Here is a 15,557-nt window from a genome sequence, read left to right as displayed (position 1 = left end):
TGACTGTGAAAACATGCGGTATTAATGTTTAATTTCCTTATTATAAAATACTGTATGGACACAAAAACAGTTTGTTGAACTTTTGTTCAAGTTGCAGTGAAAAAAGATTTTTATAACAAACAAATGCTTGCAATATCTCAGTCTTATTATTTGTAACAAATGATAAATTGAAATTTTAGCAAGAATGATGGGGGTTAAGAAAAACGATTGGCTTTTGTCTGCCCGCAAGATACGATGCGGTGAGCCAGATTTGGCCCCTGGGCCTTGAGTTAGACGCCTATGATATTTGAAATATGTGAGATTGCACCTGCTCATTTCCGACTAGACCCTGCAACAGCTCCAACAAGCGCCGCCCATCACACAGGTCTGAGAAGAGATCCTCCACAGGCGGTTTCCCTGTCTGGAAAACAGGTGGAATCAAAGACACATTTCAAACCGGTTTATGGTTATTTCAACTGTGAACATAGGTGGGAAAAAAAGAAGAAAAAAAAAAACGCCATGGCAAGGTCTAATCTATTCATTTCTTTCCAACGCTAGGTCATGAGGAGCTAGAGCTGCAGCTGAGCTGACTTGAATGCAGACTCCACCTTGACCTGGTCACAACTCCATCACAGTGAATATACAGAGGTAGTCACACTCACTGAGTAGGAATTGGACACGTTCTGCCTGCAAGGAGATTCGACAAGTGAACCATCAGTGACCTCCTGCCGGGATCAATAAAGTTAAACGAATTAATAAAAAGCACACGGCCGTTGCCATGGTGAGCCCGTCCACTCTGGTTTATAAGAATGGGGGACAAAAGAGAAAGAAATAGCTCCAAATTTTGTAGTTAATGTTGGCTTTGTATGAGGAAAATTGGATGATTAATTTTATTTTGTCTGGAGGAAAGTCGAACCTTAGTACTCTACAATCGTCATCATTTTCATGGACGGGTCCAGATGATGGTCCTCAGTTGCTGTGAGTTGTTTGTAAACAAGTGCTAGCAAACTCTGGCGTTGCAATGCCGGGGGGTGCATCTATTATCTGATATTTGCCTCGTCAATGATTCAAGCAGGACCCTCAAGTTGTTCTCACGCCACCATAATATCCGGGATCTCTGCCTACTCAAGCAAACGTCTACCCTTCAAATCTACTTTGTGAGCAATTAAAATCCTCTGATGAATCAAACGGGCATATTTCTGTACTGTGGGAGGAAACAGTAGTACCTGGAGAATACCCACACAGAGCAGAGATTCAAACCCACGTGCTTTACTACTGTGCTGCTGGATCACATTGCTCAGTGACTGTCATCTAGTCTTTTTGCGTCCCGCTTGACAAAACAAACAGACAATGATTCAGCTGATCCAATTCCGCACATTTCCTTACTACAACTCTTCCATGCGCTTGTATCCATGCTCTGCATAAGTGAGCAGAGGTATCCTGTGGGAATCTGATGAGAAAGGTCTCCTGGGATTTCCTACACTTTAGACAATTGGAATGAGTACGCAGCGACATGTTCTGACCACGGCGCAGGAAGTGTGCCATTCTAGGAAAGCTGCACTAGCAGCAGCAATCAAATAATTTCACACTCAAGTATTCTACCAATTATCTAATCGATGAATCAATTGGATAAAACTCGGTTCGGCATTGCTTCACAACATCACGTGCACGGAGATTCAGGTATTATTTTTGACCACTCGGGGTCATTTGCGAAAAATGTAGACTTGACTGGCTTTTAACTGGCTAACCTGTTTGCCTGATGAGTGACTTTGCTTGAGTTGTGGCCACTCATGTATGAATGTGTTTAATACTTGTTTCTTTTGTGACAGTGTACCCAATGAAACGATTGAAAATGGAACGGCGGCTGTGTCGATCCTTGACTCTTTTCAGCGGTATAATGATTCATTACAATTAGTCGAGGTAGGTGGTGTACAATTAGCTAACATCGATTTCTCACATTGTTTTTGAGATTGGAGATGGGCTGTTGTACTTTATCTTCCTTATTAAGTTGAAATGATCCCAAACCTAGGACATTCTTTGTCTTTTACTTCCTTCTGGCTCACTGCCATCATTGTCCATCCGCAACAGCAGGAACATTAGTTTGTGTGGTAAAATGATCCCTGTTACTTTTATTGCAACGGAATTATTCAAGTTATTGACTAAATCGTTGCAGGTTGAGCGACTTCTGTGGCCAACGGCCACAAAAAAAAAAAAAAAACATTCCTTCATAGGTATTCATAGGCTTGGTAGTTAACCTTCCACTCCTCTGTGATTAAAATGATACATAATTGCTCTTGGTTCCAAACAGGACAGGTATTCTTGGAGTGGAACTGACTTGCGATGATTATTTTTATTTTGCATTTCATTATTAAGTCTATGACGACATGGTGACTCACAGTTCTGCGGACCCGGGGTTCAAATCCTGGCCCTGTGTGTATGGAATTTACATGTTCTCCCTGTTCCTGTGTGGGTTTTCTCCAGGCACTCTGTTTTCCTCACATGTTTCAAAAACATCGTTGCATTGGACACTCTAAATTGCCCCGTAAGTGTGATCATGACTGCGACTGTTGTCTGTCTCCATGTGCCCTGCGATTGGCTGGCAACCAGTTCAAGGTCGACCCCGCCTCTTGCTTGATGACGGCCGGGACAGCACTCACATGACCCTCGTGAGGATAAGTGGGTAAGAAAATGGATGGATGGATCTTAAGTTTATCGGTGATAAAGGCATGAAGTTGGAGTCTATCTTACCTTAGATAACTGTGAGTTGACCCATTTTGTGAAAGTCTTCTTCTGTACATCTTCTCTTTCATCTACCAGAGAGAAGAACAAAATACAGGACACAATCAGAATCAGATTTTGAATCCAAAATGTTGCAACCTCGTCACGGTGGTGAGAGAGTTTGGAACTAATTACTTACTTACTTACTTACTCACTCTCACACACACACACACACTCTCACACACACACACTCTCACACACACACACACACACACACACACACACACACACACACACACACACACTTCCATTTTCTGAAACTGGAGATACCAGTTCGCAGAACAGACAGGGGGAAGGACGGGAAATGAACAAAGCAGCATTACTGATGAGTGGTGCGGTGGTATGCTTTTAAAGTGCCTAAACACCTATTAAAACTTGTGAATTGATAATACAAATTGTGTTACTATTAGTGATCCCAGCACAAGCCATTAAAGCTGACAGCGTGTCTACGGAACTTATTATTGACACATGGATGTTACTCAGTTGATGTACAGAGTTGCTGTTGCAGCACAAGGTGGGTCCAAACCAGTGAGGCCATCCCATGGGAGACCCACCCAGGGAGTTGCCACCCACTCCTCAGGAGCCAGGGGAGTCCCCCACCGTAACCGAGGCATCCGGATGAGTCCCAAAATGAAGGACCAGGCGACAGGACCACGAGCACCCATTGGGTAGCCTCCCCCAAAACCCCATCCACCCAGAGATGCTGCCACCCCTGGAGAGGATGGGGACCCCACGCATCAAAAGGGCCCACTGCAGAAGCTACCCACCACCCAAAAAGATCTCCAAAAGTGAACACATGTCAATTGCCTGCTACAAGCTGTGATTGGCAAGGGCGCCAGGAGAGGGGAGAGAGTAAGGCGGGGTGTTAGGGGACCCAAAGGAGGAGAGGAAGGGGTTGGGTGGGATGGCGTTTAGTGACCACCATCTCCCTGTCATCCCGTGACCCAATGACTGAAAGCGACCAGTCAGATGGGATAGGCTCCAATGCCCTCTGATCCTGAACAGGATAAATGGAGTTGGGAATGCATGGATGGTTTGTTTACAAAGTATCTGTGTCGTTTACACACATAAAAAAAAAAATGGGTGTGAGAAATGAGAGGACTAGAAAGCTGTCAGAAATTAAAGGGAGAATTCGTAATGTTAAGACTGCTTTGAAAGATTTGAATGTCACCACACTTTACTAATTAAACCTTTTGTATCGTGGATATTCTGCCATATTTACAAAAAAGACCCTGAAGCCAAAGGGATCTGGTTAGCTCAAGGCCACGGCACTGTTCTACTAAGAATACGCTCACAGCGGCATGGCAAATGATTGACACTTCTTCTGTCAAGCCTTCTGTCCTTTTCATTGATTGATTTCCCCCCTGGCACAATGGTTTCTTGCAAATCAAATTGAAGGCACAAGATAGAGCCAGAGAGAGATTATTTTTTTTTTTCCCCTCACAGATTATTTTACTCATGTACTACTGTCAGATCATATTGACAGTTCTATGAAAATTTCGACAAGTTATTTTCAGATTTTTTTTTTTTTTTAAATCCTGAGGGCAGTTTTAAGGGATAATACATAAGTTCTGTCACCCCCGAGGCTGGAATTCAGCACTGCGTTAACAGAAACTGTCGCTTCAGTCTGATGTATGGAGCCCCTTGTATGTAATGATTATTTAACATTCTTCAACATTATTATGTTTTGAAGGACAGCCAGCGGAGGCGAAAAAAATGATTCTTCAGAAGATGCAATTCACTAGATTCAGTGAAGAAAATAAGTATTTGAATACCCTGCTATATTGTAAGTTATCCCACTTAGAAATCATGGAGGGGTGTGAAATTTCCATGGTAGGTGCATGTTCACGGTGAGAGATAATCTAAAAAGAAAAATCAAGAAATCACAATGATGATATTTTTAATGATTTATTTGTGTGATACAGCTGAAAATAAGTATTTGAACACCTGTCTATCAGCTAGAATTCTGATCCTCAAAGACCTTTTAGTCCGCCTTTAAAAGTCCACCTCCATGTATTCTTTCAACATGGCAATGACCTAAAGCACACAGCCAGGAAAACCAAGGGGTGGCTCCGTAAGAAGCATATCAAGGTTCTGGCGTGGCCTAGCCAGGCTCCAGACCTAAACCCAATAGAAAATCTTTGGAGGGAGCTGAAGCTCCGTGTTTCTCAGCGACAGCCCAGAAACCTGTCTGATCTAGAGAAGCTCTGTGTGGAGGAGTGGGCCAAAATCTCTCCTGCAGTGTGTGCAAAGCGGGTGAACAACTACAGGGAACATTTGACCTCTGTAATTGCAAACAAAGGCTACTGTACCAAATATCAACATTGGTTTTCTCAGGTGTTCAAATACTTATTTGCAGGTGTATCACACAAATTGTTAAAAAAAGCATACATTGTGATTTCTGGGTTTTTCTTTTTAGTTCTCTCTCTCACATTGGACATGCACCTACGATAAAAAATTTCAGACCCCTCCATGATTTCTAAATGGGAGAACTTGCAATATAGCAGGGTGTTGAAATACTTGTTTTTTTCACTTCATGGATAATAAATTGAAAAACTGAAATATCCAGCAAAATGACAGTCTGAATCAGTATTGTCTCATCTCTAGTAATGGCCTAGGTGAAAAGGACTTAAAAAAAAAAAAAACTTCCATATGCACGTTCAATGGATTTTATTTTTGGTTTATTAAGTCAAGTCTGACTCTGGGCCAGGCCAGGCCAAGCAGGGAAGCTTCATTCAACTCAGCCAGGCGAAGAAACGTGGTCCAAAACTGCCTGGTGTCCATCTTTCATTTGTAGAAAAGTTTGACAGAACTTGATAAATGTGAGGGACCCTCTCAGAATGTGAGGGGAGAGGAAATGTAACTGTCATCCATGGTAAATCGCAGGCCAAAATGTAGTGTGCATTTAAGTCTCTGGGACCCCACAGCAACCCACACCCCATCACCACCCTCACATCCCATCACAGGTATTGTGGTACACTATGCAAAAACTTGAAAAGATCTTTCATGTTTGCAAGTTTGGAAGATTTATATAACCGAGTGGAAACATTCTAAAAATGAGGCTGACGACCGGTAATGGGATTAGTTGGTCATGATTTGAAAATAATAAAACAGTGTTTGATTACCACAGTTTGGAAACTTTTTCAAATCAGAACAATGTCTGACAATAAAAACATTGCTTCAAAGTATTTTTTGTGTGGGCAGTAGTAGAAGTATTTTATTCCAGTTGCTGTGAAGAAGTAGGAGTTTTTGGTCAACCAAAATGTAAATTGGTGTGTTTCTTACTCCATTGGATTTACTGTACTAATGTGCACTGTATTAAGGTCCCTGTATCCTTATTATGCACAAAGAACAATAATCTGTGAATAATTGCTGCTCTAATAATCACCATGAATTAAAAAAAAAAAAGACGCACAAATCAGCAGGGGATTGTGTGTGTGTGTGTGTGGGGGGGGGGGGAATACCACAGATCAGCCGGGTGTTCCCCAAAAGAATCTGAGAACAAGTGAAATTCTGTTGGATAATGTGTTTTTTCTGTTACCATTTTAAGACCACTGCTTGGTTTTGATAAGTGCAAATGGGACACTAGTTCTCACTCACTCATGGTCAATATATGAGCGAGTATGGTAACCGCTATCTGCATGGATCCTGTCATTGAGTGGGGGACCAATTATAGGACAAGAAAGGTTTGCACCCCAAGTCAACTCGGACAGGCTCCAGTGCCCTGTGACGCCGAACAGGATAAGTAGTAAAAAATATGACTTGTGTAATGCAACTGCAGCTAAGTTGTTGGGTTTTTTTTTAGTACACTAAAAAAGTTTTAGTCTTTCAATGACTATGATATAAGAGAAAATATTCACAACAGGACTACTATAGTTTGATGAATGCTGCTTTGGGGACAGTGACAGCCAAAATGATCATTAGCAGTGTGATGATTGATGAGATGAGAATGCAATTAACCTGAGCATGATTGGAGAAGGCTGTCACGCTGCGCACAACTTTGTGTGTGTCTGTGTGTGTGTGTATATATGAGCGAGAGAGAGAGAGAGAGAGAGAGAGAGAGAGAGAGAGAGAGAGAGAAGAGAGAGAGAGAGAGAGAGAGAGAATACCATGGAAAACCTTATTTCCATTCAAAAAAGTTAAACTTTCATAGATTATAGATTCAGGACCCACAATTTAATGAATTTAAAGTATTCATTTGTTAATTTTCACATAGTTTGGTCTTCCATCTGATAAAATGCACCAAATCAGGAATTCCAAAAAATGAGTACTTTGAAGAAATCTCCATTTACTTCTCGGTTTTTGCAGGAAAAAAAAAGAAAAAAATTAGAGCCATACACACATACACAAATGCAAATATTTATCATTGATTTTATAATATAGTGGCTGGAAGCTGAAAGATCTGAAGCACGGCCTGCCACTGCCCAAATGGAGCTCAGCAAATTGTAAGCAGAAGTCCCGTGAGGGCAAACAAGAGATCCGTCTCTTTGGTCCGCGTGGCACCACTGCAACTGTCGTGTTTGTCACGGATTGGGCATCAGTTGCCTGGCAACGGTCACGGCCATAAGCCACGGATGAAATCATAAGACCAAAATCCAATCAGATGGGATTGTTAGCGAGAGATGGGCCAGGGGTGGAAGTGATGGAGGGGAAGAGAGGCGGAAAGGTGAAGAGGAAACGGGAGCACGGGTGGAACACATTTTAAAGCAACAACATGAATATATTTGGCCTTGAAAGAAGATTTTTTTTATGAATTATTTCAAAGATACACTGTGTTGTATAGCAACCTAAGTAAGTTTGTGATATGATTTGATTAAAGGACAAAACATTGAGCTGGTGGCCGGGATGTGGAGCCTCCGAAAGGATCCTGCCTGCTCTGGACCTAATTTGCGTTGTGTACAAGGCCTCGATAGTGGGTAGCGTGGTGCCGACAATCCGTTCAGCAATCAGGCATATAAACAAGAATTATATGTTGTCGATTTAAAAAGTCCTACAAAACTTGTTCAAAAATATTCATTTAAGTAGCTCAACACCTTTTATATACATTTTAGTCAATAAGAATAGAAGCTTTTCACCATCTTGAAAATGCTACTCTTTGGCAAACAGAAAAAAAAAAAAAAAAAAGCAAGGCTACTGTAGTTGGCCATTGCTGGGTCCGTTTTATCCTTGCTTTTGCAAGCCAAAATTAGAGGTATAAGTATATCATCAGATATGCCAGCAATCAAGTGAGGTGGGGTGGGGGGTGGAGCAGTTACGATGTCGTAATGCTATCGCACGTGGGCAAGGAGTTTCTGCAGTCACCGATGGACTTTCAGTTGTTTATTGACCAGGACAAACACACACAAAATGAGAAAACTCGCAAGGAGCTGCTGTAGGTCGCCAACTCGCTCCCAGACCCAGATTAACCAAAATCAGTTTCCGCACATCTCTTAAATGCACACATCCAACACAAAACACTATAGTAAGTACAGTAACCAGTATTTTTCTTTATATTTACATGGTTACAAAAAGGACACGCTGTATTTATCATGATCAGCCTCGTCTTTAAGATTCCAAGACTTTTGAGTCAAAGCTTGTGAGGGAGGATCAGTGGAACATCATTTGTATGTCTGCTTCACTGATCGGTCTTCATGTAAATTGATCCCAAACCACATTTTCTAGATGTGGCTAAAACAAATTAGTTTGAAGTGTTTACAACTTAAAGGTCCATTTCCAGCCATATATTGTCCGCCTCCCCAAATGCAATATCCTCCAAACACTTTCTCTCAGCAGTTTACGTCTTCATAAAATCAGACTTTCCTTTAATTACCTCCTGAGGAAGAAAACCGGTCTTCCTCTCTCTGTGCTTTTTCAAAGAGAAGCCTGGAATTGAGCTCTTGTTTCCGGTCAAATTGTTTTAAAATTGTTGCATTTATACAGAAATGAAGGTGACCTGGTAAAGGAGAAATATGTTCTCATTTGATGTTAATGTAACCATTCGAAAATGAATGCAAACTTTGCGTAGAACAGTATACTGTCAGTGTAGAATCTCTGTCTTGTGTCTCTTAAAAGAAAAAAGGTGGCCAGTTATGATACAAAATATTTAGACCATGATGAATACAAGACTAGAAGTAATGCAGTAAGCTTCCTCATTATATTTGGTCTACTGTCAGAATTCAATCAGACCAAGATGGCTTTGTCCAGCTCAAATATTTGTCTTGCTGCAGTTGTAATGGACGTTCCAGCACTTCAATTAGATGAAATTCTCGTATCTAATTTCGCTGGCTATCAAATGTGTTTTATCATGCAACGAGAGCACTGCGTATTTCCTCTGTATTCCTGTTAGTCTAATATTGTTGGAACATGCTTCAAATAAGGATTAATCGTACCGCCATCAGATAAAAATAAACAAGGAACAATGCTTTGGAAAAAACACAAAGACAGAAGAAAAATAAATCTTTATAAATCTTGTGAGGATAAGCGCCAAAGAAAATGGATGGATGGATGGATACACACACAAACACACAAACAGAGCGGGTGAAATAAACTTAACACGTCACAATTTTTCTCAAATATAATAATATATAATATGATGTATTTCCAAGAGTGCAATTGACATGAAAATTTCACCAAATGTTGAGAACACCTCAAGTCATCCAAAAATACAAAGAAAGTACCGCAAATAATGTCGGAAATTAAGTTTTATGTAATCATGTGAAGTTACGCGAGAGAACGTATTGAACACACCAACTGGTATTTATGTAATACTTTGCAGAAAAGTCTTTGCATGTAATGACACCAGCCAGACGCCGTCTCTATAGAGAAACTAGAAAAAAGAAAAAAAAATAGAAAGGTTCAGGTCAAGAAGTAGGTTTAGTGGAAAACTAAAGTACTTAAAGCTCAAGTGTCGTCAAACGGATGATTTTTGGTATATTATTAATGAAAAACCCACAGCCAATATGGTCCCATGTGTTTTTTCACCACAAAACATGATTTTGACGTATACAGCTTTTTGTAACTCCCGCCATGAAAATCCTCTTGAGGGATTTGTTTTCGAGAAGAAGCAGGCAGTGACGTACAGGACAGAGGCGCCCCCTAGTGGACACGTTTGTTTCCATTAGTTTTACCTAGGTAGCTCGTTGTTCCTTCGTGTTAGCCAAAATGCCGGCTCATTGCATTGCTGGACATTGCTTGAACACTCGGGAGAATGGAATTACCCTTCATAAGTTTGAAAGAGACCCTGTTCTTTGTGAAAAATAGATTGCACTGGTGCAGAGGACGAGAGCTTTGTGGGTTCCAAATAACAGGTGATGTGTATACAGCTCAAAAAAAAAAAAAAGTTTTGGGCGGACCACGTAATCGGTCTCTCTCATAACGTAGCAAAAGATGTGCGTATGAAATGTGTTGATGTGAGCATACGGCTACTAAAAAAAAAAATAATAGTTTGGGCGGACCACGTAATCGGTCTCTCTCATAACGTAACAAAAGATCCGCGTATGAAATGTGTCGATGTGCGTGTCGCCCAGCCAACAATGTCTCGATAGTGTTCATCAAGTACTGCAGCGACTTTGAACATACACCTTAAAGTAACATAGCTAGGCTCCACCTCCTCCTTATATTCCACCACGGGCACCGAAACTCAGCCACACCGGCTGAGGCACTGCGTTCAGCGGTCACAGCTTCTGCGAAGGCTGCGCGTCAGGCTTTGCGACGGGGGCGGCTCTGAAGAACCCAGCCGAGAATTCGTTACTCAGTCGGGTGTGCGCATAAAGAGCCCCGGCTCGACTGTGATTAAAGCAGCACTGCTCGGCTCTGTCATAAGCCACACCGGCCGGCTGCGATGAGCCGCGATGGACGGGAGTGGATCAGACGGGATGCAGTTTGGCCGTGATCGGATATCATCTGAATATGGCTCGAAACAATAGTGTAATATTGCCCTGGTAACTTCACTCGGTTGTGTTGTTTTGTCATTTTCGAAAAGAACTTCGGTGTCAAAAGGGGGGTCGGAAAAATGCAAATATCTCTGTTGTTCGGCTTCCACGGTAGCACGCACTGCGCATTTTCAACAGCGGAAGTGACGATGACGTCAAGGACAGATGACGCGACTAATATGGCGACCACTTGGATGTCGAGGGACACTCAATTGTGCAACTTTGTGCATGGATGACGCGCTCACCGCTCACTTTTTTTTTCCCGTATAGACATTGAAGTGAATACTGTTATGTGTATTTTTCATTACAATATCTATTTTAGAATGTTTATAGGGATGACACCCGAGCTTTAAGTACTTATGTCCGTCACTGTATCAATCTTGTTTTTGATAGAATCCGACTCTACTATGGAGGTCATTCATTTGCTAACTTAGGTGAGTGCTTCACTTGGCTAAGCATTTAGACAGCAGCCTTTATTGACATCATGTTGGCCGTATCCACCTCTAAATAGACGTGTCTAATTTAAGGATATGTTATTGTTCTAAAGGGCCATAATTTTATTTTTCCTCTGAAACTCGTGAAACTTTTTTTTTTTTGGGGGGGGTATTGAGTATTATATTTATTGTATTTTTTTCCCCATCTTTAAATGGATTTGGAACTCAAATTCAGAAAGACTGTAAACATTTAATTAAAAAGAAAAAGAGGTTTCCATAATGGTGGCTAGAAGTGTACAGTAGCCATTACACCTACAATAATTTTGAACAGGCACAGAGGAAGCATTCTTTCAAGACTTCTTTTGCCTTCTTGGTGGTTACCCATTCCCAGGAGAGATTAGTCAAAAGAGCAATTTGCTTCCTGATTTTCACTTCTGTCAGCCCTAATTGGCTTGAGGGATCAGAGAGGATTTGTGGAGGGGTGGAGCTCAACAAAAAGACTCCCATCCAGGGCCATCTTCTACGCGGGCATACTTCAGGGAGCAAACCAAAAATGTTCAAGGGGCATGACATGACAGCATTTTTGTATTCTAATTTACTATTTATTAGCATTATTTATCATGTCACGAACTCGGCGAGTGGTACTTAGCGTGCTACGACTCGTCCTTTCACTGCCGACAAAGTCAGAAATCATAATGCTATGCAAGCGTAAATGATGTGACATTGTCTTTCAGACGTCTGACCATGCTCCTCCAAAACCTCAAACAAGAACATCAAAGAAATGCATACAACATTAATAAATGCTTAGAGTAATATAATATAATGTGGCCATTGCTGTAGTGTCACGGCAGAAAAAAAGATCACAGAGTGCCAGCACGCAGCGTGAAGCCAACAAGGAAGATTTGATTTGAGGAGAGACGGAGTTTGCTGAAAGAGGGCCACGGCCTCTCTTGTCCCACTGTATAGCGGGGCCCACCCCCATCTCTTCACAGCACGTTAATGGAGCCACCAATTTGTAAGGCACCCACGGTGAGTTTCACCCCATCCACTGTTTCTCTTCTTCTTCTTTTCCTTTCGGCTTGTCCCGTTAGGGGTTGCCACACACAGCGTGTCATCTTTTTCAATTTTAGCCTACCTCGTGCATCCTCCTCTCTAACACCCACTGTCCTCACGTCTTCCCTCATAACATCCATCAACCTTTTCTTTGGTCTTCCTCTCGCTCTTTTGCCTGAAAGTTCCATCCTCAGCACCCTTCAACCAATATACTCTCTCTCTCTCACCTCTGGACATGTCCAAACCATCGAAGGCTGCTCTCTCTAACCTTTTCTCCAAAACATCCAACGTTGGCTGTCCCTCCAATGAGCTCATTTCTAATCCTATCCAACCTGCTCACTCCGAGCGAGAACCTCATCATCTTCTATTCTGCCACCACCAGTTCTGCTTCATACTGTCTCTTCACTGCCACCGTCTCTAACCCATACATCAGGGGTGCCCAGGCTTTTTTCCCCCCAAAGATCTCTAATTCTCAAGCATCCAGCCTCTTGCGATCGACGGGGGGTTAAGAATAATCAATGATGAAATAGAATGACTAAGTCACAAAGATCTACCCACAACAAAAATGTAAAACATATTTATTTTAAAGTATATTGAGGCTTCTTTATGTGAAAATCTACGTTTGTGTGCGTTGCATACCCGCGTGAGCCAATATTACACAACATAATTAACTTTACACATTTTTTTTTAACGATCTGAGTTCACGTTGACGATCACTAAACAGCACATGAATGAAAATGCACACCTGGGGTGTGTCACTCATGTCAGTGGATTCGTCCTACTGCAGTGAGAAACGCTCACAATCGCGATGTCCTTCCACACATCAGCCATGGCTTCACAGCGCCGTGTAACTGTACTCCTTTACAGCTGCAGAGATTTTATTGAACATAATATTGCCGCCTTATTTTTAAAAGATTAGAACAACGAGTCAGCTATGCCTCTTTTATATGTGATGTGACGAACCCGGAAACGATCTTTCGGTGACTGCTGTGGGGCCAATTGGGATTTTACTTTGTTCACTTTTCTCATTCTCAGCTTGCTTTTTGGCGGAACGTCGGTGTCGTATTTTCCATAGACACTTCAAAAATGCCATTCCACATTTCAGTCGACTGGCAGATGAGGCAAACGCACTTTGAAAATGACTGTGGAAAAAAAAAGTCCCCCTTCCATTCCGTATGAAAGTGATACGTTTTGGTCTTCTTCACTGCAGCATCCATTTGTTAAGATTTCTTAAGCGAGACTTAAAATGGGGGGGACCTCACTGACAGCATGTTTTGGTGTACTGTCGTTGTTTGCACATGTGCACTGAGCTAAAGTTAAAAAAAATACTGCTGTCTTTTCTTTTCTTTTTTTTTCCTCAGCAAGCCGTCGCAATCGGTCGAAACTGACTCGCGATTGCGATCGACGCATTGAGCACCCATGCTGTACATCATGGCCTCACCACTGTTTTATAAACTTTGCCCTTCATCCTAGCAGAGACTCTTCTGTCACATAACACACCAGACACCTTCCGCCAGCTGTTCCAACCTGGTTGGACCTGTTTTTTCACTTCCTCACCACACTCGCCATCCACTGCTTCTGATTTGTTGAATTGGACATCCAGATGTGAAATCGGAGAGACATAAAGCAAAACGCAAACACAAAAAGGACATACGGTATTAAAGGACGTCATGTCCAAACAAGGGAAATGGCAGCGCAGTATAAAAAGCCTGTTTGCTCTACTGTGCATGTTCCATTTTATTCTGCAATTTCATCTTTTGTCATGATAATATTGGCAAGGATGTAACTGAAGTTCACAAGTGACCATGTTGAAACACACCTCAGAAAAACAGATGTCATTGTTTGTCCCCTGTAATACACAGGTGAGATTTTTACCCCACACAAAATCAATTATAATCAAAATATGGTTGTGTTGTCACCAACACGAGGAAGAGGCCACAGGCCACCTTGAGGGGCCACAGCTGTAGTTGAGCAAAACCTGAAAAGGACCTGACCCTGAAATAACGTTGAGTGCCCTGTACGACTGACTGGCCACCAGTTCAGGGTGCAGTTCGCCTTTTGCCCAATGTAAGCTGGGATAGGCTCTGGCAATCCCATGACCCTTGTGAGGATAAGTGCGTTGGAAAATAGACATGGACATCAAAAAGGTGCCTTGCTGGGTGTGGGTAAGTAAGCATCCATCATAAGGCAAAAAGACCAACCAGACACAGCGTTAGGACCAACTCCACTAATGTCCAAAACAAGAGCTGGATGACAAAGGTGCCTTTATTAAGATAATATTTTCCACGTTTAATTGATACTGTCAGAAAGGTACTAATTTTCAAAAAGAAATTTTTCACCACAATGTCACAAATAAAGTACTTCCTCGTGGCAAAAAAGATAGTTCTTTAATGGCACCGCGAGGAAACAAACCTTTGAATGTCATTTTTACAAGGTAAAGTGATTGAAGAAAAAAAAGTAAATGGCTTCAATGATGATTTTACACTTTCTGCTGCTTCAGTTCGAATTTGTGAAGTGTTGTAAAAATATGCTACGTGAGGTCAGTTGCTTAGAAGAGAGGCAGAATGAATGTGAAATTCCACACAAGGTGACCGCAGCATAGCGAACCTGTCAAGCACACGTTTTAATCACTAGGGCACCATGCTGCCCTCATCTGACTGATTTGGCCTTCAAATTTTCTTCCGCTTCCTCATCACCTTGTATTTAAAAATCCAAATCACATATCACACATTACACATAAAGACGCTCTGCCACTGGTTGGCCCTACTGGACGGAGCATGAGCAATTTTTTTTTTTTTTTTTTTTTTCATAAACAGGCCATAGACCATAGTTATTTAAAATGGATGTAATCAAATTCATTGTTTAAAAAAAAAAAAAAGCTGATCCATGGCCAAATGTCTTAGTTAATATCCAACATTCCTTTTCTGTCCAATACTCTAGAGAAAAAAACTTTTGCAAACTTCGGCCAGTCAGAAACATCCCCATCCATGCTTCAACATGTGCCGTTCGACAACTTGTCGCCGAGTGTTCATGTTCGCTATGGACGTCTCAAAAAGACGAACGTACAGATATGTGTTTATCTTTTTTACCAAAGAAATCTCGTCATATCCTGAGGCACAAAGTCTGAACGGCGAGTACACCGGTTTCCTCATGCATTCCTGTATGTTAGCTTAAGGCTTTAAATCGGCCAGACTTCTCAAAGTGATGGATGGATGGAAGGATGGATGGATGGATGTTAACATAATGAACACTAATGCGGTTCATAGCATCATTGCTAAATCGGACTAGCCAAATGCATTCCAAAACAACACTGGTTTTTATGTGTATAAAAAAAAGACAAAAGATGACAAATGGAAATAAAACCTGTGTCACCGTTTGTTAAAAATCATCTTGTGCTCTGCTT

General features: G+C 41.6%; 1 protein-coding gene and 1 long non-coding RNA gene across 4 annotated transcripts in view; one reads left to right on the top strand and one right to left on the bottom strand.

Moving 5' to 3' along the window:
• Positions 1 to 15,557, bottom strand: part of dmd (dystrophin) — a 163,669-nt gene that overhangs the window by 138,331 nt on the left and 9,781 nt on the right. For all 3 annotated transcript variants that reach the window (XM_061836804.1, XM_061836826.1, XM_061836843.1), the window contains exons 2-3: positions 2,728 to 2,789; positions 308 to 400 (exon numbers count right to left, since the gene is read on the bottom strand). The gene's annotated coding sequence lies outside the window, so the exon portion shown is untranslated. The remainder of the gene's footprint in view (positions 1 to 307; positions 401 to 2,727; positions 2,790 to 15,557) is intronic.
• LOC133509643 (uncharacterized) lies at positions 325 to 3,585 on the top strand. Its single transcript, XR_009797409.1, has 5 exons — positions 325 to 411; positions 538 to 627; positions 1,809 to 1,899; positions 2,587 to 2,659; positions 2,797 to 3,585. It is a non-coding gene; the product is annotated as an uncharacterized LOC133509643 (long non-coding RNA).

Source organism: Syngnathoides biaculeatus, chromosome 2 (assembly GCF_019802595.1).
Source record: "Syngnathoides biaculeatus isolate LvHL_M chromosome 2, ASM1980259v1, whole genome shotgun sequence".
NCBI lineage: Eukaryota > Metazoa > Chordata > Actinopteri > Syngnathiformes > Syngnathidae > Syngnathoides > Syngnathoides biaculeatus.
This window is presented reverse-complemented; position numbering and strand designations above follow the sequence as displayed.